Source organism: Lutra lutra, chromosome 5, assembly GCF_902655055.1.
Source record: "Lutra lutra chromosome 5, mLutLut1.2, whole genome shotgun sequence".
Taxonomy (NCBI): domain Eukaryota; kingdom Metazoa; phylum Chordata; class Mammalia; order Carnivora; family Mustelidae; genus Lutra; species Lutra lutra.
Window position 1 is genome coordinate 1394248 of NC_062282.1, and position 24284 is coordinate 1418531.

The 24284-nt window shown below is 54.2% G+C and overlaps 2 pseudogenes; one reads left to right on the forward strand and one right to left on the reverse strand.

Annotated features, from left to right (window-relative positions):
- The first annotated feature begins 1878 nt into the window (after positions 1–1878).
- LOC125100426 (purine-rich element-binding protein gamma-like) lies at positions 1879–3234 on the forward strand (annotated as a pseudogene).
- Positions 3235–14782: 11548 nt separating this feature from the next.
- Positions 14783–15517, reverse strand: LOC125100099 (guanine nucleotide exchange factor subunit RIC1-like; annotated as a pseudogene).
- Between the last annotated feature and the right edge of the window lie 8767 nt (positions 15518–24284).

A 24284-nucleotide genomic window follows, 5' to 3' on the forward strand; every position in this document is an offset into this window, starting at 1 on the left:
GGACTTTTAAAAGTCTGTTCTGCTGAGGGACATCGCTCCAGAGGCTTAACTGGGGTGAAGCCCAGGCGGGGTCAGCACGGCCTCAGGTCCCGCAGGGTCGCAGAAGGATTGGGGGTGTCTGAGTGTCGCAGAGCTTACCGGTATTAGAACGGGGAAGCCGGCTGCAGAGACAGAGCCGAGGAGTGACTCTCAGCTCGGGGTTGCCTTGAACCGGTCGCAGGCTCGGTCAGCTCGGAGCGCGGCCGGAGGCCAGGGTGACGGGAGTCATTGGGCGCTGTTCTCTGAGGGCGCACTGAGGAGTGGGGCCCCGGGCTCTCGGCTCCTCCGGGCCGGAGACCGGGAGGCCGCCATCTTTATTCCCGTCCTCCGGACTCTACGGAAAGCGCTCAGGGAACAAAAGCTCCCGAAAGCAAACCCGAGCGGATGACTCAGCGCGGCCCCGGGTAAGGGCAGTGCAACTCCGCCTGGGGCAAAGACGCTTGAGAATCACTACAGCAGGCCCCTCCCCCAGAAGATCAATGGGAAACCCAGCCAGGACCAAGTTCACCTACCGAGGAGTGCAGTTTCAATACCAAGGAGAACGGCGGAATTCCAGAGGAGGAGAAAGCAAAGCACGGAACTCATGGCTTTCTCCCCATGATTCTTTAGCCTTGCAGTTAATTTAATTTAATTTTTTTCAATTTTTTTTCTCTTATCCTGCTAAATTTTTTTTTAACTTTTACCGTTTTCTTTTTTAACGTTTTCTAATTAGTTTATCTAATATATATATATATATATATATTTTTTTCCTTTTTATATTTTTTATCGGCTTTCTTTTTTTAATAGTTTCTTTTTTTTTTCTTTCTGAACCCCTTTTTATCCCCTTTCTCCCCCCTCACGATTTGGGATCTCTTCTGATTTGGCTAAAGCATATTTTCCTGGGGTTGTTGCCACCCTTTTAGTATTTTACTTGCTCCTTCATATACTCTTATCAGGACAAAATGACAAGGCAGAAAAATTCACAACAAAAAAAAGAACAAGAGGCAGTACCAAAGGCTAGGGACCTAATCAATACAGACATTGGTAATATGTCAGATATAGAGTTCAGAATGACGATTCTCAAGGTTCTAGCCGGGCTTGAAAAAGGCATGGAAGATATTAAAGCAACCCTCTCGGGAGATATAAAAGCCCTTTCTGGAGAAATAAAAGAACTAAAATCTAACCAAGTTGAAATCAAAAAAGCTATTAATGAGGTGCAATCAAAAATGGAGGCTCTCACTGCTAGGATAAATGAGGCAGAAGAAAGAATTAGCACTATAGAAGACCAAATGACAGAGAATAAAGAAGCTGAGCAAAAGAGGGACAAACAGCTACTGGACCACGAGGGGAGAATTCGAGAGATAAGTGACACCATAAGACGAAACAACATTAGAATAATTGGGATTCCAGAAGAAGAGGAAACAGAGAGGGGAGCAGAAGGTATGTTGGAGAGAATTATTGGAGAGAATTTCCCCAATATGGCAAAGGGAACAAGCATCAAAATCCAGGAGGTTCAGAGAACCCCTCTCAAAATCAATAAGAATAGGTCCACACCCCGTCACCTAATAGTAAAATTGACAAGTCTTAGTGACAAAGAAAAGATCCTGAAAGCAGCCCGGGAAAAGAAGTCTGTAACGTACAATGGTAAAAATAGTAGATTGGAGGAGGGGCGGTGGCGGCAGGGGCCGCAGGCGATGCCCCTGCCCGGCTGCGCCAGCGGGGGACGGTGTGAGCGGCGGTGGGGGAGCTGGCAGGGGGCAGCGGCTGCGGCGGCTGCATCAGAGGGGCCGAGAGCTGGCGGCGGTGGCGGCGGTCGTGAAGGGCATCAGTAGCGGCGGTGATGGCAGTGTCGATCTGAAGATGGAAAGAGCCAGGTGAAGGGGAGGCGGCGGCGGCCGCGGCGGCAAGAATGTAGGGGGCTCTGGCCTAAGCAAGAGTAGACTCTATCCCCAGGCCCAGCACTCCCACTACCCCCACTACGCGGCTTCAGCCACCCCTAATCAGGCTGGGGGCGCAGCCGAAATCCAAGAGCTGGCCTCCAAACGAGTGGACATCCAGAAAAAGAGGTTTTACCTAGACGTAAAGCAAAGCTCCCGGGGCCGATTCCTAAAGATAGCCGAAGTCTGGATAGGGAGAGGCCGGCAGGACAATATCAGAAAGAGTAAACTGACTCTGTCCTATCTGTGGCAGCGGAGCTGAAGGACTGTCTAGGGGACTTCATCGAGCATTAGGCCCACCTGGGCCTGAAAGGCCACCGGCAAGAGCATGGCCACGGCAAAGATCAAGCCTCCAGGAGGAGACAGAAGCACTCGGCACCCTCCCCACCTGTCTCTGTAGGGTCCGAAGAGCACCCTCATAGTGTCCTCAAAACAGACTACATAGAGAGGGACAATAGGAAGTATTATCTAGACCTAAAGGAAAATCAACGGGGTCGCTTCCTAAGAATTAGACAAACCATGATGCGAGGGACTGGCATGATAGGTTATTCTGGTCACAGTTTGGGCCAAGAACAGACTATTGTGCTCCCAGCACAAGGAATGATTGAGTTCCGTGATGCCTTGGTGCAGCTCATTGAAGACTATGGCAAAGGGGACATAGAAGAACGAAGAGGTGGAGATGATGACCCACTTGAAGTCCCAGAGGGGACTTCTTTCAGAGTGGACAATAAAAGGTTCTACTTTGATGTGGGCCCTAATAAATATGGAATTTTCCTGAAGGTAAGTGAGGTGAGGCCACCTTACCGTAATACTATTACTGTTCCATTCAAAGCTTGGACAAGGTTTGGGGAGAATTTTATCAAGTATGAAGAAGAGATGAGGAAAATTTGCAACAGCCATAAAGAAAAGAGAATGGATGGCAGAAGGGCCAGTGGTGAAGAACAAGAATGCCTCGACTAGAGTGAAATTGAACTCCATCAGGCAAAATTTAAAATCATAAATTGGCTAAAAGTACTGATCCATAATCATTTGAAGAAGTTTTTCCTCTTTTTTTGGCCCTTTGTTATTAGTAATACCTCTGGTAGTTTATACTTCAAGGAGTCTGATTCTCATGTTATACACAGAATATTATAATTCTTAAGGGAATTCCAACCTTCCCAGAGCTAAATAGTTCAGCTGCTTCACCTGCTCCAGACTATTGAAGTATGCAAATCAGCACAAAATGTGATATTCTGACCTTCTAAATACCATAACTAAGATTTACATTACACTATGACATGATCCCTAGAAAATATACATATACTTAATAAAAAAAAATATTAGATTGGCAGCAGACTTATCCACAGAGACCTGGCAGGCCAGAAAGAGCTGGCATGATATATTCAGAGTACTAAATGAGAAAAACATCCAGCCAAGAATACTATATCCAGCTAGGCTATCATTGAAAATAGAAGGAGAGATTAAAAGCTTCCAGGACAAACAAAAACTGAAAGAATTTGCAAATACCAAACCAGCTCTACAGAAAATATTGAAAGGGGTCCTCTAAGCAAAGAGAGACCCTAAAAGTAGTAGATCAGAAAGAAACAGAGACAATATACAATAACAGTCACCTTACAGGCAATACAATGACACTAAATTCATATCTCTCAATACTTACCCTGAATGTTAATGGGCTAAATGCCCCAATCAAAAGACACAGGGTATCAGAATGGATAAAAAAACAAAACCCATCTATATGTTGCCTACAAGAAACTCATCTTAAACCCGAAGACACCTCCAGGTTTAAAGTGAGGGGGTGGAAAAGAATTTACCATGCTAATGGACATCAGAAGAAAGCAGAGGTGGCAATCCTTATATCAGATCAATTAGATTTTAAGCCAAAGACTATAATAAGAGATGAGGAAGGACACTATATCATACTCAAAGGAACTGTCCAACAAGAAGATCTAACAATTTTAAATATCTATGCCCCTAACGTGGGAGCAGCCAACTATATAAACCAATTAATAACAAAATCAAAGAAACACATCGACAAGAATACAATAATAGTAGGGGATTTTAACCCTCCCCTCACTGAAATGGACAGATCATCCAAGCAAAAGATCAACAAGAAAATAAAGGCCTTAAATGACACACTGGACCAGATGGACATCACAGATATATTCAGAACATTCCATCCCAAAGCAACAGAATACACATTCTTCTCTAGTGCACATGGAACATTCTCCAGAATAGATCACATTCTTGGTCCTAAATCAAGTCTCAACCGGTATCAAAAGATTGGGATCATTCCCTGCATATTTTCAGACCACAATTTTCTGAAGCTAGAACTCAATCACAAGAGGAAATTTGGAAAGAACCCAAATACATGGAGACTAAACAGCATCCTTCTAAAGAATGAATGGGTCAACCAGGAAATTAAAGAAGAATTGAAAAAATTTATGGAAACAAATGATAATGAAAACACAACAGTTCAGAATCTGTGGGACACAACAAAGGCAGTCCTGAGAGGAAAATATATAGCGGTACAAGCCTTTCTCGAGAAACAAGAAAGGTCTCAGGTACACAACCTAACCCTACACCTAAAGGAGCTGGAGAAAGAACAAGAAAGAAACCCTAAACCCAGCAGGAGAAGAGAAATCATAAAGATCAGAGCAGAAATCAATGAAATAGAAACCAAAAAAACAATAGAGCAAATCAACGAAACTAGGAGCTGGTTCTTTGAAAGAATTAATAAGATCGATAAACCCCTGGCCAGACTTATCAAAAAGAAAAGAGAAAGGACCCAAATCAATAAAATCATGAATGAAAGAGGAGAGATCACAACGAACACCAAAGAAATACAGACATTTATAAGAACATACTATGAGCAACTCTACACCAACAAATTTGACAATCTGGAAGAAATGGATGCATTCCTCGAGACATATAAACTACCACAACTGAACCAGGAAGAAATAGAAAGCCTGAACAGACCCATAACCAGTAAGGAGATTGAAACAGTCATCAAAAATCTCCAAACAAACAAAAGCCCAGGGCCAGACGGCTTCCCGGGGGAATTCTACCAAACATTTAAAGAAGAACTAATTCCTATTCTCCTGAAACTGTTCCAAAAAATAGAAATAGAAGGAAAACTTCCAAACTCATTTTATGAGGCCAGCATCACCTTGATCCCAAAACCAGACAAGTATCCCATCAAAAAAGAGAACTACAGACCAATACCCTTGATGAACACAGATGCAAAAATTCTCGCCAAAATACTAGCCAATAGGATTCAACAGTACATTAAAAGGATTATTCACCACGACCAAGTGGGATTTATTCCAGGGCTGCAAGGTTGGTTCAACATCCACAAATCAATCAATGTGATACAACACATTAATAAAAGAAAGAACAAGAAGCATATGATACTCTCCATAGATGCTGAAAAAGCATTTGACAAAGTACAGCATCCCTTCCTGATCAAAACTCTTCAAAGTGTAGGGATAGACGGCACATACCTCAATATCATCAAAGCCATCTATGAAAAACCCACCGCAAATATCATTCTCAATGGAGAAAAACTGAAAGCTTTTCCGCTAAGGTCAGGAACACGGCAGGGATGTCCGTTATCACCACTGCTATTCAACATAGTACTAGAAGTCCTAGCCTCGGCAATCAGACAACAAAAGGAAATTAAAGGCATCCAAATCAGCAAAGAAGAAGTCAAACTATCACTCTTCGCAGATGATATGATACTCTATGTGGAAAACCCAAAAGACTCAACTGCAAAACTGCTAGAACTTGTACAGGAATTCAGTAAAGTGTCAGGATATAAAATCAATGCACAGAAATCAGTTGCATTTCTCTACACCAACAACAAGACAGAAGGAAGAGAAATTAAGGAGTCCATCCCATTTACAATTGCACCCAAAACTATAAGATACCTAGGAATAAACCTAACCAAAGAGACTAAGAATCTATACACCGAAAACTATGAAGTACTCATGAAAGAAATTGAGGAAGACACAAAGAAATGGAAAAATGTTCCATGCTCCTGGATTGGAAGAATAAATATTGTGAAAATGTCTATGCTACCTAAAGCAATCTACACATTTAATGCAATTCCTATCAAAGTACCATCCATTTTTTTCAAAGAAATGGAACAAAGAATCCTAAAATTTATATGGAACCAGAAAAGACCTCGAATAGCCAAAGCAACATTGAAAAAGAAAGCCAAAGTTGGTGGCATCACAATTCCGGACTTCAAGCTCTATTACAAAGCTGTCATCATCAAGACAGCATGGTACTGGCCCAAAAACAGACACATAGATCAATGGAACAGAATAGAGAGCCCAGAAATAGACCCTCAACTCTATGGTCAACTCATCTTCGACAAAGCAGGAAAGAATGTCCAATGGAACAAAGACAGCCTCTTCAATAAATGGTGTTGGGAAAATTGGACAGCCACATGCAGAAAAATGAAATTGGATCATTTCCTTACACCACACACGAAAATAGACTCAAAATGGATGAAGGATCTCAATGTGAGAAAGGAATCCATCAAAATCCTCGAGGAGAACACAGGCAGCAACCTCTTCGACCTCAGCCGCAGCAACATCTTCCTAGGAACATCACCAAAGGCAGGGGAAGCAAGGGCAAAAATGAACTATTGGGATTTCATCAAGATCAAAAGCTTTTGCACAGCAAAGGAAACAGTCAACAAAACCAAAAGACAACTGACAGAATGGGAGGAGATATTTGCAAATGACATATCAGATAAAGGGCTAGTGTCCAAAATCTATAAAGAACTTAGCAAACTCAACACCCAAAGAACAAATAATCCAATCAAGAAATGGGCAGAGGACATGAACAGACATTTCTGCAAAGAAGACATCCAGATGGCCAACAGACACATGAAAAAGTGCTCCATATCACTCGGCATCAGGGAAATACAAATCAAAACCACAGTGAGATATCACCTCACACCAGTCAGAGTGGCTAAAATGAACAAGTCAGGAAATGACAGATGCTGGCGAGGATGCGGAGAAAGGGGAACCCTCCTACACTGTTGGTGGGAATGCAAGCTGATGCAACCACTCTGGAAAACAGCATGGAGGTTCCTCAAAATGTTGAAAATAGAACTACCCTATGACCCTGCAATTGCACTGCTGGGTATTTACCCTAAAGATACAAACGTAGTGATCCGAAGGGGCACGTGCACCCGAATGTTTATAGCAGCAATGTCTACAATAGCCAAACTATGGAAAGAACCTAGATGTCCATCTACAGACGAATGGATAAAGAAGATGTGGTATATATACACAATGGAATACTATGCAGCCATCAAAAGAAATGAAATCTTGCCATTTGTGACGACGTAGATGGAACTAGAGGGTATCATGCTTAGCGAAATAAGTCAATCGGAGAAAGACAACTATCATATGATCTCCCTGATATGAGGGAGAGGAGATGCAACATGGGGGGTTGAGGGGGTAGGAGAAGAGTAAATGAAACAAGATGGGATTGGGAGGGAGACAAACCATAAGTGACTCTTAATCTCACAAAACAAACTGAGGGTTGATGGGGGAAGGGGGGTTGGGAGAGGGGGGTGGGGTTATGGATATTGGGGAGGGTATGTGCTATGGTGAGTGCTTTGAAGTGTGTAGACCTGGCGATTCGCAGACCTGTACCCCTGGGGATAAAAATATATGTTTATAAAAAGTAAAACAAAAAAAAAGAATTTTAATTGGATTAGTTAATAAATGCACCTTGCTGAAACTATTACAGAAAACCTGATACTTTGAGCTACGTCTGTCATTACTTGGTCACCTCTGAGTTCCTTCATCTTCAGTTAACTTCAGCCATGTTTATTTACTTGTGGATTATAAATCATTCTGATGTTTTCGAACGACCCTGTCCTTACAATTGTGGTCCTCCTTCATGAGCTCCTGGGCTCTCCAGCGGCCCCCAGCCCACCGCACCGGACGTGGGGTGATGCTCCACTTAGATCAAGCGCAGACAGGGCTCAGTCACGGAGAAGTCACGGGAGGCGTCGGTACCCTAGGCTTCCCTTTGTGAAACAGAAGATTTTATCTTATGTGGGTGGGCCGAACGCGACCAAAGAAATCAGGGATGTTTATGAATACCTAGGGAGGAAACCCCAAGCCTTTTTGGGTGCGGTGAGGAACCGTCTGGCCCCCCCATCCCGCATGTGTGGGCTCTTGCCGGGAGACTTCTCCAGAACCGCAGCCCTCTTATCTTCCAGAATTAGTGCCGCTGAGCCTGGCACGGGGGACACAGGGTCCCCCATGGGTGGCCCTGAGCTGACGGTCTGTAGGAAGGGAGGGGACGTGGGTCCAAGGGAGTGACTGTCTTGTGGCTGTTATCACCAACTTACACGGACAGACCAGCGCCCAGAGGACACGTTCAGCCTCACGGAGCTCTCAGAAGCTGCCCAGAGCCGCACTCTCGGGGCAAACGGAAGTCAGATTTGAAATAATTATTTGAGTCATTCTAGATGGCTGGGTTTTATTCCGAGATGACAAAGTTTACCCACGTGACACATTGACGAGACTATTTTCAATAAGCATTCACAGTAATTTACTTCACAAATGTATCGTATGTTAATAACATCCTGCAGGAGGCATGACTCAGCCCGTGACAAGTGCAGGCAGGTCCCACCAGGGCACCTCCAACTGCACGGGCCAGAGCCCTCACGTGTCGCTGCGTCCCCAGCAGCGGGAAGGGGTCTCAGGGAGCCAGAAGGACTAACCCCCTTAGTCCACAGGTCTGTCCTTTAACTTGACCCGGAGTGGCTTCCTCATCTCTAAGGCTAATTGCCTTTCAGTAAGGACAGGCCGTCCTGAAGCGGATGGAGGGGTGGAGAGGATCGTCCCCGCTCCCTTGGCCAGGAGATGGGCAGGGGCTGCCAGAGACAAGGCTGAGAGACGCACTTATGGGGATTAGATCTCCCAGGGGTGCTCTGAAAGCCTGTGCAGGGCTGCAGCTGGGCCCCCCCTCCGGAAGCTTCTTTGCCCGGGAGCGGCTCGAGCAGTCTTGTAGAGCGACCACATATCATGGCTGACGGACCCAGTTTCCAAATTTATTGAACAAAGTGACCCCTTTCTTCCCTAAAATACCCGCAAGAAGCCATGAGAGTCAGAGGTCCGTGCTCCTCCCTGCTTGGCGTTCACAGTAACCAACCGGACTCCCGGCCCCGCAGACCGGCCTTGGCCGTGGAGGCGCTGGTGTCGGCATTTGCTTGGTCAGAAAGCTCCTGTTCTTACGGAATAGGGCCTTCCAGCAGGCGAAGTCCAACAATTTCTCTCTGACCTCCTGTGGCCCAGTGTCCCCAGTGGCATGTGCTCCGTCTCCCAAGATGCTGGCAGCAGCTCTGGGGCGACCCAGCCTTGTAAGGTGGGAGGAGGCTGCCTTCCAGGAGCGGTCCTGGGCCAGGCCAGAGAGGCTGGGTCCTCCGGGGCCCTCAGCCCCGGAAGGGAGAGTCGGTTTTCGCGCCTGGGCGCTGGAGTGGGGAGTATGGCTCTCGACGGTGCTTTCGGGAGTCAGGTGGTCCCCGTCCCAGCGGAGGTCTCCGGGGGCCCGAGCCCACCCTCTACCTTTCCCGCACCCTCCCCCCGCCCCACGTCGAAAGCCCCTTCTTCATCTCTCTTCTTCCTCTGCTTGCTTTCTGGGCGTCATAAAAATAATGTTTGCACATCTTTCTCTTTAGCCAAGGAAGCCCGAGGACAGCCCTCATGGGTGCTTCTGTGGGACTCTCCGCTCAGAGAAGGGCCAGACGCCCTCGCTGGCCGGGCCTGGCTGCCAATCTATAATGTTCCCAGCCATGATTAATCTGATAAATAATAAATATATCAATCTAGTCTTTTAGACAAGGACAAATTCTTACCAGCAGGGAGGCAGGAGGCCTCCCTTGCTGCTGCCTGTAGTGCTGGGATTAATTATTTAATGCTTAATTCTTCGGGAAATGAGAAAGTTTTGATTAATGCTGTCCAGTGTCGTTCCTTGCTTGTCTGATACGTGTCAGATAATTTTTCCTTGGCAGTCACTCTGAAGAAGCCAGAGGCTACTGTCACGGGGATCAGACACCAAATTTCTAGAGATTAATTGAAGAGAAAATGTAGAGGAGAGGCACACAGGGCCCGTCTGAGATGACCCTCCTTGGGCTCCGGCGGGCTCCGGCCAGGGCGCCCACCTCGCCGTGTCCTTACCTACGACGCTGGTCCCAACCTTGTGAAAAGCCACATTTGGTTTCCAATTGATTTTTCTTTTCAAGGCTCCGTCCCGACTTTATTTGAGGACACGGCTGCGGCTGTCCCACGGCCAGCAGGAAGGGGCGGGCGGCGAGGGTGGGCGTGTGTCTGTGATCCTGGGCTGGTTCGGCTGGGCTGGCTCGGCTGGGCTGGCAGACGGCTCCTCTCGATCTTGATTCACTGTCAGGGATCACTTCACGATCTTCCCTCGTCTTCTCTGCAAGTCGCATGTCCCAGAGCTCTGAATCCAACATGAAGACGGGATCCCTGACCTCAGGTTATAATACCTGCACAACCACAGCTCTGAGCACTCCCATTTGAAGCGGCCGCCTCACAGTCCTTGCCCAGGTTGCTGGGAGGTCAGAAGATGCTTGGCCAGTGGTGGGGGTGCCCAGGGTTCGTTCTTTGTTGAGCTACAATGGACACAGGACGTGCCCTTGGTTTCCGGGGGCGTCAGACTCGCGCAGTGCCCACGTGCCTTACGGAAGGTCCTGACCGTAGTCCAGGCCCCCATCACGTGTGGGGCTGGAATGGTCTTCCTGGCCGCACCCCATGTTTTCTTCCCTGTGACTTTGGGCCTCTAGATCCCCTTTGCCTCACCCCCCCTCCACGGCCCCCGCAGGTTCCCTGCATTCATGTTTGTCATCTGCTCTGTGTTTTCACGTTTCCCGTGTGTGCGAAATCAGGGTACTTGTCTCTCTCTGACTTAGTTTGTTTGGCTCCAGGTCCCTCCGTGCTGTTGGGAGCGGTGAGATCCCTTCTTCACGGCTCAGTAACCGGTTTCTTGGAACTCCCCACCCCCGACTGGGGGTTCTGAGCCTGCTCCAGCTCGAAGCCCTTCACAGGGGTCCCAGGAACCCCCACAGCCCCCTGCCTCCCCCTGGGCCCATGGCCGCCACTTCCTGGGGACTCGTGGGCGAGGGAGAGCCAACAACACCTGACGAGCAGGGGCAGCCATAAGGGAGAGCAGAGAGAGCCTCGCCCACAGGACCCCTGCCTGGGCCGGCGACAACGCTCGCTCTCGTGCTCGAAAAGGGGGCAGTGGCCTGCGGCGTGCTGGGGCAAACTGGGCTCAGCCCTGAGCACATGGTGGAAAGTGAGAGCTCGCACTGTCAACGAGCCGGTGTTGAACCCAGTTTTGCGGTGTGAGCTCAGACCTGGACATCCAGCGGAGGGGAGCAGGGGTCGGCGGAAGGCAGACGGACAAGAGGCATCCAAGTCTGTGCTGCTGAACGTGAGGGAACCTGACACCACGAGCAGCTTAGGGAGTCACCCAGGAGGTACAGAAAACACACAAGAAGGGGACATTCCACATGTTTTGCACGAGGTGGATGTCGAGCACCAGGAGTTAAGAAGTTGACCTGGGTCTTTTGAGACGTCTCCAGCCCCTTGTGGGCCCCGTATGGGCATCTGATGCTGTGGACAAAGGGGCAGGAGGCTGAGGGGGGAGCCCGAGCCCCACACTTCGCCACTGCCATGGACCCCGCACCCCCAGCTTACAAGCACCTTCCATGGTCATCTTTGTGCTGCGTGTTGGGTAAAACTTACCATTTCATAGATGAGGAACTTTGACTTGGGAAGATCTAGTGAATTTCCCAAGTTTGGGAAGTGGGCAAGGGTGAGCTGGACCCACGGCAATTCTCTGACTTGAACACTTGGCTACTGATACTTGTACCTTAACAGGCAAATGTGGTGTCCCTGTGGCCCTGCTCCGCAGAGGCTCACACCCCACTGCCTGCTTCCACGGTGTACGCAGACCATGCCAGGGAACACGGGGCTCCTGAAGTGGGTGCACAAGGTACCTCTATCCCGTTGCCTGACGCTACATTCCCGTGGGGGCAGAGGACATGGGGGGACCATCTCTGCCCTGTGTTCAATGGCCTGACCACACCCACCACTTCTCCAGGAGTCCCGATGGCTTGAGTATAGGTGGTGAACAGTGGGGGCTGCACAGATCCTGGCAGGGGTCTGGGCGGGACATGTGGTCCTTCCGCCCAGGGTGTGGAGAGCGCGGCACGTCACCCCTCGTAAGGCAGACCGGCAGCTCAGGTGTGGAGGGACGGGCTCCCTGTGCCCCTCATGTGACCTGAGTACGGGTCACCAGGGCCTCACTGAGGTGGGTCCCACCTGCCCTCCTCTGCTGGGCTTGAGCACGAGTGTGCAGGAGAGCTCTCGGAGATGGGTCGGGGGCCGCTGCCGGTGCAGGCTCTCCCGTACTTCAAAACAGAGTTAGTGCCGGCCGGCTTCAGCTTCTTTTCCCGCAGTGGGAGCATCTGTGTTTGCGAGCAGCAGTCCTCACCCCTCCTGTCTGAGTACCGCCAGGGCCGCAACCCCACCGCGGGACAGAGCCCAGGCCCGTGGTGGGTGCTCTGTCCAGCCCGGAAGCCCCTCCAAAGGGGAATTTGTTTAGAAAATTTGTATTTTCTGCTGCTTTCTTCTTGAACCTATTTGCATTTTAAATAATTAAAACATTAAAACTGAAAAATTTATAAATGAGAGCTGCTAAGAGGAATCCTGCCCAGCAGACAATAGAAAGGAAATTATTCCCTGCTCAGTTTGCCTTAATGCTCTGTCACTCTCCCCCAGGCGCCTCTCCTCTGAGGCCCTGGGTGCACACGGGCAGGAGCACAGGGAATGCAGCATGGAGGCCGGACAGGGTCCGGCAGCAAAGCCTGCACGCAGCCGAGACAGACGTCGCAGCAGCGAGCGCACGGGCTCCGCGTCGGTCTGCTCCTCCCGCGCGTCTCCCGTGGCCGCCCTGACCTCCCTCTTCAGGCCACCGTTTGGGCAGGACTTTGATTTCATTGTGTCACTCCCCAAACAGAGCCTCATCAGGCCACAGCCACGCGAGTCCTCCTTCGTCCCCGTGTGCTTCCTCCCTGAAAGTTCCCTTGGAGGAGGAAGGGGAGGGCGGCCCGCGGCGGCCGGCGGCGGCCGGCGGCGGCCGGCGGAGTGACAGGCGTTTGGTCCGGCGCGGCTTTGCCTGGTTGTAACAAGCTCGGGACATCAGGAGCCACAGAAGCCGGGCTGGCCGCGTCATCAATCACGGCGCTGACAGCCGCCTTCAGTTTGTTTGCTCCACTCTGCATAATAAGTGATTGGATCAGGTTTAATTAGATATTGGGTAATCAATCATTGCCAACAAGGCAACTCAGCTTGGGATCTAGATGCTGCGAGGGGAAGGGAAAAGACAAAAGCCGGCAAATCTCATCTCGTGCGCATAAATCCGGCCGCGTGAGAGCCCTCGCCGTGGCGAGCGACGGAGGAGAGGTGCGCGGAGAATAATTCACATCTGGGCCGCCGTTCCCAGACGGCGCCCGGGTGACATTTTACTTTCGCTGCATAATTACTTTTCAATATAATATAATATGCAGACCTGAGGGAGGAAGGAAACGCAATTAAATTATGCGCCGGCCCTTCTTCCTGCTACCGTCCCCAGAAGTGACCAGATGCTGTGTTCAGTGCAGCCCCGCTGAGGGGTGAGGTCTGCCACCAGGTAGGGGACGGCGCCGGCTCGGGCCCGCTGCTCGTCGTGGGAGCCTCCGAGTCTCCAGCCCAGTCTGTCATCGACTCCAAGCTCTCAGATGATTGCTTCCCGCTCTGCTGTCAGAAGCTGGTTCCCCCGCAGCTCGATAGGTCCGTGGAGATCACTGACCTGAACTGTGGGTGACTTATTTATTTACTTGGAAAACTACATCGAACCTCATGGTGGAAATCACAGGGAGCATCATTGCATTCATTATTTGGATGTCAAAGGTTATGTCAATTCCCTCATGAATCTAATTAGACACAAAGCCACTGGGTCTATATTGAAAGTGTTCACTGAAGGTCCGCAGGCAGACCCCTGTGGTCCTGGCTGAGCGCTGTCCCAGCTTCACCTCCAGGAACTTCGTTGTGTCATGCAATGGAAACACCCATCCTAATTCTGAGTCTGAGTCTGAGTCCTTCTATGCAAGAGGGACAGGGGCTTCCCGTTCCCTGAGGAACAGACTCCCTGGTTTCCCTGAGGGTCAAGGTCGGGGAGGCATTTCCCCCTTTCTTCCTGTCCTCTCCACATTGTGGGCAGGATTCTCCACCCATTAGAAGGCACCATACAATCACCTGGGGAAAGTAACAGGTGTGGGAATATGGTTGGTAGATCAGCAATTCTGCTCTTTGCTGCAAATTCCTACATTGGGTGAGTAGAAGGATAGACAACGGTTGGATGGCGGATGGATGGTGGGTGGATGGTGGATGGGTGGTGGATAGAAGATGGATGGATAGATGGTGGGTGGGTGGGTGTATGTATGGATGAGTGAATGCGGGGTGGATGGATGGCGGATGGATGGTGGTTGGATGGGTACGTTGAAGGATTGGTGAGTAGATGAATAGAGGGTTGAATGGCGAGGTTGGTGGGACAGTGAGTGGACAGTGGCTGGGTGGGTGCATGGAAGGACTGACTGGTGGGTTGGTGGGTGGATGAGTAGAGGGAAAGAAGATAGATGAGTGGGTGGATGGGTGGGTGGATGGGTGGGTGGAGGAGTGGGTGGAGGAGTGGGTGGAGGGGTGGGTGGATGGGTGGGTGGATGGGTGGGTGGATGGGTGGGTGGATGGGTGGGTGGAGGGGTGGGTGGATGGGTGGGTGGATGGGTGGGTGGAGGGGTGGGTGGATGGGTGGGTGGATGGGTGGGTGGAGGAGTGGGTGGAGGGGTGGGTGGATGGGTGGGTGGATGGGTGGGTGGAGGAGTGGGTGGATGGGTGGGTGGAGGGGTGGGTGGATGGGTGGGTGGATGGGTGGGTGGAGGGGTGGGTGGATGGGTGGGTGGATGGGTGGGTGGAGGGGTGGGTGGATGGGTGGGTGGAGGGGTGGGTGGATGGGTGGGTGGATGGGTGGGTGGAGGAGTGGGTGGAGGGGTGGGTGGATGGGTGGGTGGATGGGTGGGTGGAGGAGTGGGTGGAGGGGTGGGTGGATGGGTGGGTGGAGGGGTGGGTGGAGGAGTGGGTGGAGGGGTGGGTGGAGGGGTGGGTGGATGGGTGGGTGGATGGGTGGGTGGAGGGGTGGGTGGAGGGGTGGGTGGATGGGTGGGTGGATGGGTGGGTGGATGGGTGGGTGTAGGAGTGGGTGGAGGAGTGGGTGGAGGGGTGGGTGGATGGGTGGGTGGATGGGTGGGTGGAGGGGTGGGTGGATGGGTGGGTGGAGGAGTGGGTGGATGGGTGGGTGGATGGGTGGGTGGAGGGGTGGGTGGATGGGTGGGTGGATGGGTGGGTGGAGGGGTGGGTGGATGGGTGGGTGGAGGAGTGGGTGGATGGGTGGGTGGATGGGTGGGTGGAGGGGTGGGTGGATGGGTGGGTGGATGGGTGGGTGGAGGGGTGGGTGGAGGGGTGGGTGGAGGGGTGGGTGGATGGGTGGGTGGATGGGTGGGTGTAGGAGTGGGTGGAGGAGTGGGTGGAGGGGTGGGTGGATGGGTGGGTGGATGGGTGGGTGGAGGGGTGGGTGGAGGGGTGGGTGGAGGGGTGGGTGGAGGGGTGGGTGGAGGAGTGGGTGGATGGGTAGTTGGATGGGCGGGTGGAGGAGTGGGTGGTTGGGTGGGTGGAGGAGTGGGTGGATGGGTGGGTGGAGGAGTGGGTGGATGGGTGGGTGGATGGGTGGGTGGATGGGTGGGTAGATGGGTGGTCCTGCTTCTCTGCTGGGTCTCACGTCCATTGCCTTGCACACGACATCATTAACCCTGGACAGACGCTTCAGCTGTGAGGGAGCCGAGACTGATGGGAATGCCAGTGAGGGTGGGGACATGGCTTCGTCATGTCCAGGAGTTTTTTCCTCACTTAGAGAAAAGGGAGAAACAGGCCCCCTCAGATTGTGTAACCAATAAAAGGTAATCTTAGAATAATATCTGTTTTTGATTCAGATTCTAACCATTGTATGGAAAAGAGAAGATGAGTATGGTTGTGGGGCAGGAGAACATAAAGTAAACAGCAGGAAATGACACCAACCGCACACACTAGAGAATCTGAAACTTCAGGAGCCAAGAGCTCCCTGTGGGCAGGTGAGCCCATCCCTTGGCGGAGTCAGTGGTGTGTGCCCTCCTCCATGGCACTTCTCCCACCTCCCTCCCCCTGGCAGCAACCATGGCGCCTCTGTTCCCGTCTCCTCCTCTAGCACCAGGGACAGGTCCCAGGCCCTTGAAAGTGCGTCCTGTTCATCCCTCCAGGACGCGTCCTGGGCTCTTATCTCTGAGCCGCACATCTTACTTGGTAGAGAAAAGACCCAAATTATGGTATGTGGGACAGTGTGTTGTGTGTTGTGGGGAGGGTAGACCCCCTCCCACTATGTGCAGAGCAGGGGCTCACGTGGTATATGTGGGAGTGTGCATGGGGTGTGCATGGGGTGGGCATGGGGTGTGCATGGGTGTGGGATGCTCTGGCTGTGCCTGGCCTGGCCCTGCTCCCTGAGGGGTCATGGGGTGAGAGGAGTTGAGGGCTAGGAGGGCCCTGGTGGGGCTCGTCTTCTCAACTAGAGATGTGGACTCAGGGCTGGCTGATAGTTAAGGGCAGAACTGGTGGGGATAGAGGTCCGCAGAGCGGTGGCCGCCCTCCGTGGGTGCCATGGGGACAGGCCTGTTGGATGGGGGCAGACGGCAGGCTGCTGGGTGAGAACATCTGTCCCTGCGTGGAAGGTGTGTTCTCTGCAAACCCAGGGCCATGGCCTGGCCAGCCTCTCCTGGACACCCTGAGTGTTAGAGTGAAGGGAACAGCCCCGAGGACGGTGTCGGCCGTGTGTCCCCAGCCCCCGATTTATTTGTCTTTTGCGTTCCTTCTTGGCCACGTGGGTGAAGGACTTCTCCTCCGTCTTCAAAGCTCACTTCCCGGCATCCTGGAGTCACCACGTGGCCCCTCTGTCTGGTGTCAAGGGCACCACTCCCGCGGTGACCGCAGAGGAAGACGGGGCTGAGGAAGTCTCCCAGTGTCATGGAGAGCCACGCAAGCCCAGTGTGCGTGCCCGGCTGGCACACTCCCTGACACATTCAGCCTTTTGCTTCTTCTGTTCTGCTTTTGCATCTAACTTGAAGAGACGGTGGAGGCAGAGTATGTCGGAGGGAGGAAGTACTGGTGTCGCTTCTCCCACCTTGACTCTGGGGAGGGAGGAAGCACCTCATTTATTCTAGGACAGGACTCTGGGTGATCAGATAATTGAGGCAAAGAGCCCCATGTGGGGGTTAGGGCACAGACGACACAGAGGTTGAGAAGGTCGCAGCTTAGGACAAAAGGCCAAGACACAACAGAGCTGCTCCTCGGGGCCCCACGCCTGTGTCCTCCCCCGCCCACAGGCTTCAGACTGTGTAGGAGACCCCTGGGCAGTAACCTTCCCTTCTGTCCACCACACTGTCCACCAGGGCGGGCCTGGGACAGGAGCAGAGCCAAGGGCTGGAGGGACAGCAAACAGCACGCTCCTGCCCCAGGACAGGCGGCCAAGGCAGACTCTGAAGATCTGAGGACCCCGGGGAGGAGGGCAGGCAGGGGTGTCCGGAAGGCACAGCCCATGTATCAGCCATCAGGGTGCCCGGCCGGTCTCCCAGGAGCAGCGCCCTGAGACCAGGATAGAGCTCAAGACGCGGGTCTCGCATGGAGGGAGGCAGCAAGAGCAGGGCCACCTGCCTGGGGACAGAAACAGGGGCTTGGGCTCCTGACTCGGACAGGTGGACACAGAGCCACGGTGGGGCTGGCCTGGGGCTCCAAGAGACAGCGGGGCCCCTGTGGCTGAGAGGGCAGGTGTCCGGGCCTGGTGAGCCCGGCCCTGGAGCCCGGCTGCGGAGACAGAATGACCAAGCCCGAGGGACAGAGCACGCCTTCTGCAGATGTCTTGGTGAAGAGGGCTGAGGCCTCTCTCTGCTGTGACCTGGCCCCAGGCACTGGTTGCCACCCAGTGGGGAGGCAGACCCCTCAGGCCCCGCAGGGAAGGGCAGGGCTGGAGGGCGATCAGGGCCACGGGGCTGCGAATGCAGGGGATGGGGCTTCCCAGGCCGAGGGGGCACCTGCAGCTCTGGGAGCGGGGATGGCAGTGGCTGCAGATCCTCGGTCCCCTTCAGAGCAGCCGTGGCTGGGAGGAGACACACAGGGGGGCCCCTGCACCCTCCCACACCTGCAGTTTTCACTTTCCACTGATGTCCTTGGGTGAGGGTGAAAAATGGAGACCCTGATTCAGACTTGGGGACCACTCTGCTTGTGCGGTCGCTCCTTCTGCTCCACGCTGCCCCTCCCCCAAGGACACTGGCCCGTGTGTGAGCAACGCATGCACCGGGGTGGGGGGAGGGTGAGAGGTCCATGGGTGGGGGCGCCACGGGGGAGGTCGAGGTCCTGGAAGCCCCGCACACCTGCCGTGCCCTCATCTACTTTAGCCTTCAGGGGCTGAGAGTGGGCAAAGTGCAGGGTGGCCCTGGGGTAACCCGAGGGCACCCCGACCTCTGAGCTTTCTCAGCAGGGCTCTAAAAGCCTAACTGGAAAGCCTCTACAAAGATGCCTCTCCTGGGCTTTTTGTGGATGGGGCAGGTGCCCGCGTGTCTGGGTCAGCTGGGAGTTGGGGCCACGGAGGACAGGTGACTTCGGAGGCCCCTGAGGTCGTTGGTCCACGAGTGAGGAATGCGATGATGGACAGGCCTCAAACGTGAATGTGCGCGCTGGGATTTCCCTTCTAGGCTGCAGACCTTCCCTCTCCCCTGGCGACAGGTGGAGGGAAGGTGGGCCTGTGGGCTGGCTGTGCCTGGAAGACGCAGGTGGGTGGGCAGGGCCCCCTCTGCCCCGGACCCCCACCCAGTGTCCGGAGACACCCACAAGCTCAGGACGCCGGCAGCCAGTGTTTGATCGGGATAAGATCTGTGACGGTGACAGCATCCTGTTCCTGCTTTCCAGGGACAGTCGTTAGAAATGAAGGATGGTGCCAAGAGGCCCAGAAGGTCCATGTTCTCTCCAGATTCAAGCGAGAGACAAGTTCCCATGTGTCACCAGAATATCCAGACCCGCGGAGCAGCGTCCCACCAGAGCCCAGGACCCTTCCCCGTGTGGCCCCGTGGCCTCGGGGGACATGTGCGGGCTGGGGGGCAGGGGGGTGACACCAAGGAAGGGCCTCTCTCTGCTCATGGAGGGGAAGGGTCTCTAGCCTTGAAGCCGTCTGCTGGGCCCTTGGACAGACACTGCAGCCTCGTGCGCGATCAGGACTTCAGCCTCATGGATCCCTTCCTGTCCCAGGGTTTGCTGGGAGAGCCAGGGCGGGCCGAGCACCCCCAGCCTCTCCCACGGGACGTCCGCTGTCAGGACGAGGTGTGTGCACCAGGCCGTGCCCTCAGGTAGAACCGTCCCAGCAGGTGCCTGCTCTGAGGGTCCGGCCCTCCACCCGCTGGCCTCGGGGATGTCCGTGGGTCGGGGGGGTGCTGGCTCCTGAGGTACAGAAACAGCAGCTGGGGGGGCATGGAGCCCACAACGGCCTTGCAGGGGGCTGGGAGTGACTTCCTGCAGCCAGGGAGCTGTGGCAAGTCCTGCTCCGAATGGAGGAGGGGGTGGGGGGAAGGGAGGAAGGGGAGGAGTTCTCCAAGGCTGCGTCCGACGGTTTGGGGAACCAGTCTTGCTATTTGGAAAAAGTGACCGAGGGATCAATGAAATACACGAAGGGATGGGGCGGGTGTGAGGCAGGGTGATGCGTGGACAGCTGCTCTTGGGTCCTGTGGCTCCAGGCGCCCCCTGCCCGATGGACTCCAGGGTCACCAGCCCCTGTCACTCAGGCAAGATGCCCTCCCCGTCACCTGCCCTGTGGTGGACAGCCGGCTCCACGCCGGTGCGAGTGAGCTCTGCGTGCCCAGCGAGGCCCCAGACCAGATTGCGGGGCCGGTGCCGCAGGCCTGTCCGTGCGGCTCGCTGGGAGGAGCAGGTGCGGTGCCCAAAACACATCTGCTGTCTCCTGACCTGGGCCTTGTGGTCCCCGAGGCCCCACCCGGGCAGAGGTCCCCGCGTCCCCTCACTGCCACAGCTACTCCCCGCCCTCACGCCCTGGCCGGGGAGAGCCGTGGGCTCAGGGCTTCCTTGCGCAGAAGGGAGGCCTCCGGCGCCCATCGTGGGAGTTTTAAATCACTCATTTATTCTGTTTTAAACACCCACCCTGGGAGTTAGTCCAGAGACAGGGCGAGGTGGGGAAGGCTGTAGGTTGAGGAAACTTTGCATGAAATTCCCAGGAGGTGAGAGGGCCAAGGACCACCACAGCAGGATCGAGGGGCCGTGGACGCTCTCACTTCCCTCTCACTCTCCGGCCCCAGCCAGTCTGAAGTCACGTCCTCTGTGTGTCTTTCTCTGCGCCAAGTTTAAATGTGACTTTAACTACTGGTTTGTACCTTGTTGACAGCTTTCTTGAGAAGACTTGTCAGCGAGGAAGCATTTCTGCAGGTTCCTGTCAGGCCTCCCCTTTGGGTTCCGGTTCTTATGGATGGAGGCTGCCGGCACGTAAGAGCCCCGGGGGCAGCGCCCACCATTTCCGGGGGTCCGTGGAGACGCCGCCTCCCGCACCAGAGGGGCGAGCTTGCCTCTCCCTGCAGCCGGAGCCCGTGCACGGCCCCCGCCTGGTTCTGGACGTCTTCCTTGTGCTGCCCTGAGTTTCGGGGGGCACGTGCGGCAGGGGCCTGTGGCGTGCTCCCCGACGGGGGCCCCAGGCCCCAGAAGCCCACTGCCCTCTCCCTACATCCTGTGAAAGGACGGCCCCGACCTAGTCGGCAGCCATGGGGGCGGGGGGCAGGGGCAGCTTCACGGGCCGTTCCCCTAAGCACTGGGTCTGACCTGCCGCAGAGAAACTGTGCTGATGCTTTCCCCTGGCTGGGCTCCTGCCACGGAAGCGCAGTCAGCCAGGGACCGGTGGGGACGTGCCCCACACACGCGCACCCCAGGCCAGATCCGGGGCTCAGGCACAGGGCGAGGGGCTCCAGGGTGGCCTGGGACTAGGCAGGCGCAGGCTCTCAGTGCCGTGGCTTTGAGGGCTCCTGCTGACACGGCGCAGAGGCTCAGGGGCCACTGAGCTTTGGTGGCCTCACCGCGGGGGTCAAGGTGCGCCTCATGCACAGGAGACTCGACTTTTTAAGGCTGATCATCCCACAGTGTGGTTAACCACGCCCCCTTTCACTCTCAGAGCTGTGGACTCCACACGTGCCTGTCCACCGGCGGGACCCCCCCGGACAGTCAGCAGCAGTCGCTCTGGGGCAGGCGGGCCCACACGTCCCACAGGACAGCCCCGTGGACTGTGTGCAGCCGATGCAGCTGACGCCACGCCTGTCTCCATCGGATCCACTGGCCTCCGGACACCAGAGACGTGCAGAGAAAGGCACCTTGGCTTTGGTGGGAACCGAGGAGAGGATGAGCCTGTGCGAACAGAGACAGACACGGTCCCCTGCGTGTGCAGAGCGACTCATCACAAGCAGACACACACACAAGTTCTGAGGTGTTTGAAAATATGAGCACGTTCCTGCTTCTGGTTCACAGGTAGAGACGCTTCTGTCCTCCCCTGTGCCTGCAGCTTCGCGAGGTGGGACGGGCGCCACGTCCTGCCCTGGCCCGTCCCCACTGCCGCCCGTGCTCCCGCTCAGAGCTTGGTGTGTTCTGCTGCCTTCTGCCGTCGGGCCCTCCCTCAGCCGGGGAGGGGGGACATGACGGCTAGGGGTGGGGAAGCCATCTCACAGACGATGAGGGGCCGACCCGAGCTGTCGGGGCTTTGTGGGCAGACGTCCGCTGGAAGCCACCGTCGACGAAAACCAGTCCATGTCTGTCCCATGCATGTGTTTCCAGACCTTCCTGCCTCCTCTTCTACTTCCCTGCCCTCCCCTGCCCTCCCCTCCTCATCGCTGCTCTCCCTTCCCCTTCCCTCCCCTGCGGTCCCCTCTCCCCCTCCCCCTTCCCCTCTTCTGCCCTGCTCTCCCTTCCTTTCCCCTCCCCAACTCTCCCCTGGCATCCACTGCCCTCCCCTGCTCTCCACTGCCCTTCCTTGTGTTTCCCTCCCCTCCCATCCGCCTTCTCCTCCTGCCCCAGGCTCTCCTGAGTGCCCTCCTTATCTCCTGGCCATGGCAGAGCCCCTAGGATCAGATTCTGGAACTTTCCCTGTTTGGGGAGAAACTCCTCTGTGAGCAGGGAGCCTGATTCCTCTGTGCCTGTCTCCGCCAAGGGCACACCGCCCTCCTTTCACCCCCCGCCCCAACCTGTCTTGCTGTCCTCCTCCTCTTTCCCTTAACTCGCCATCACATGGGATCAAAGAGTCCCTTGTGAGAGGACTCTGAGGCAAGCAATCTTCCCAGACCTGGGGGGCATTTTCATTCCTGTTGAAAAATAAGTAAACATCAGAATTTTAACCAAGTTGTGTCTGCCTGGGCTTTGCCGTCCTTGTGTGTAAGCCGTCTGCAGTGGAGAGCGGCCGCAGGCGCCCACAGGCAGAGTAACTGGTGACCAAGGCATGGTCCCCCCGGCACGCTTGTCTTCATTTCACCTGGAAACTCTCCCGGTGCTCGAAGAAATGCCGGTGAGTCACACACGGGGGCGTGTCAGGTTCCTTCTTCTGGGAAGCCCCGTAGCAGACCTAAATCACAGCACAGTACATCTGAGCTGGAATCAACAGCTCCTTCCTCCCCCAAATCTGGACGTGACCCCAGGGCCCCAGCGGGCCCGTCTCAGTCATGGCCAGGAGGCGGCAGGAAGCTTTGTTGAAGCCCCTCCGGGCTCGCCCACGAAGACTGAGTTGTCGTGGGACACCTGTGGGGTCAGCCGGTGGGACGTCTGCCTTCGGCTCAGGTCGCAATCTCAGGGTCCTGGGATCGAGCTCAGTGGGGAGCCTGCTTCCCCCTCTGCCTCTTCCCCCCACCCAACTCATGCTCTCTTTCTCTTTTTTTTTTTTAATATTTTATTTATTTATTCGACAGAGAGAGAGAGATCACAAGCAGGCAGAGAGGCAGGCAGAGAGAGAGAGAGAGAGAGAGAGGGAAGCAGGCTTCCTGCTGAGCAGAGAGCCCAATGTGGGGCTCGATCCCAGGACCCCGGGATCATGACCTGAGCCGAAGGCAGAGGCTTAACCCACTGAGCCACCCAGGCGCCCCCATGCTCTCTTTCTCTTAAAGAAATAAATAAAACCTTTAAAAAATATTAAAAATGGAGTGAGTGGTCCCTGTGCTGCTCATTTTAATTTAGGAAGTGTGGGTGAGGTCCCGTCTCCACCTTCAAAGCCCATTCCAAGAATGCACCGCCATGATTATATGTTAAATGTGACTCAAGTCTGCGGGGAACCGTGACTCAGTAAGCGTGAAAAAATTAATGAAAAGCTTAATTATTATAATAATACCATTAAAATCTAATAAAGAAAGAAAAAAGGTTGATTTCATTTTATTTTAGCTCAGGCATCTAATATCTTTTTCTCTCCCCTTAGTAGAACCATAATTAATTTAGACGGGTTTTTCAGAAAAGCTGAATTTTAGGCTACAGTACTTAAAAACACCTAGAAACAGGTAGAGGAGCATGAAACGCAGCGCGTGGAGGGATGGGGCGGTCACAGGGCGCGTGGAGGGACGGGGCGGTCACAGGGCGCGTGGAGGGACGGGGCGGTCACAGAGCTGGCCCACAGAATCCATCGAGACGGCGGCGGTTCTCAGCAGGTCCGGGCTTTCTGCTGCTTTTAATTACGCATGAACCTTCCGGCCACTCTGGTTCTTCCTTGGCCTCCAGAGCTACGCGGTGCAAAGGTATTGAAGGCTCAGAGCATTAATTCAATTAACAATGATGCAGACCCCTCGGACCACGTGTGGCCACACGCCGAACACGCGGGGAGCGTGAGGCCCAAAGCTCCGAGGCCGACATTCCCAGCTTAATTTTGGAGCATCAGGAATACATGTCTATGCGTGTGAATGTTTTTGGTGAGCGCCGAGCGGGAGCCTCTCCCATGGCTGGCGTGGTCAGCCGGCGTGGGGCTGGAGGCTGGGGGCCAGTCTTGGACCCCGGGACGGACTTTGTTGGAAACGGGTTTATGTTTGCAGTCATTCTCTTCGGCCGCACCTTCGTTCTGCAGACCACGTCAGCCAGCTCCTGCGTCCGC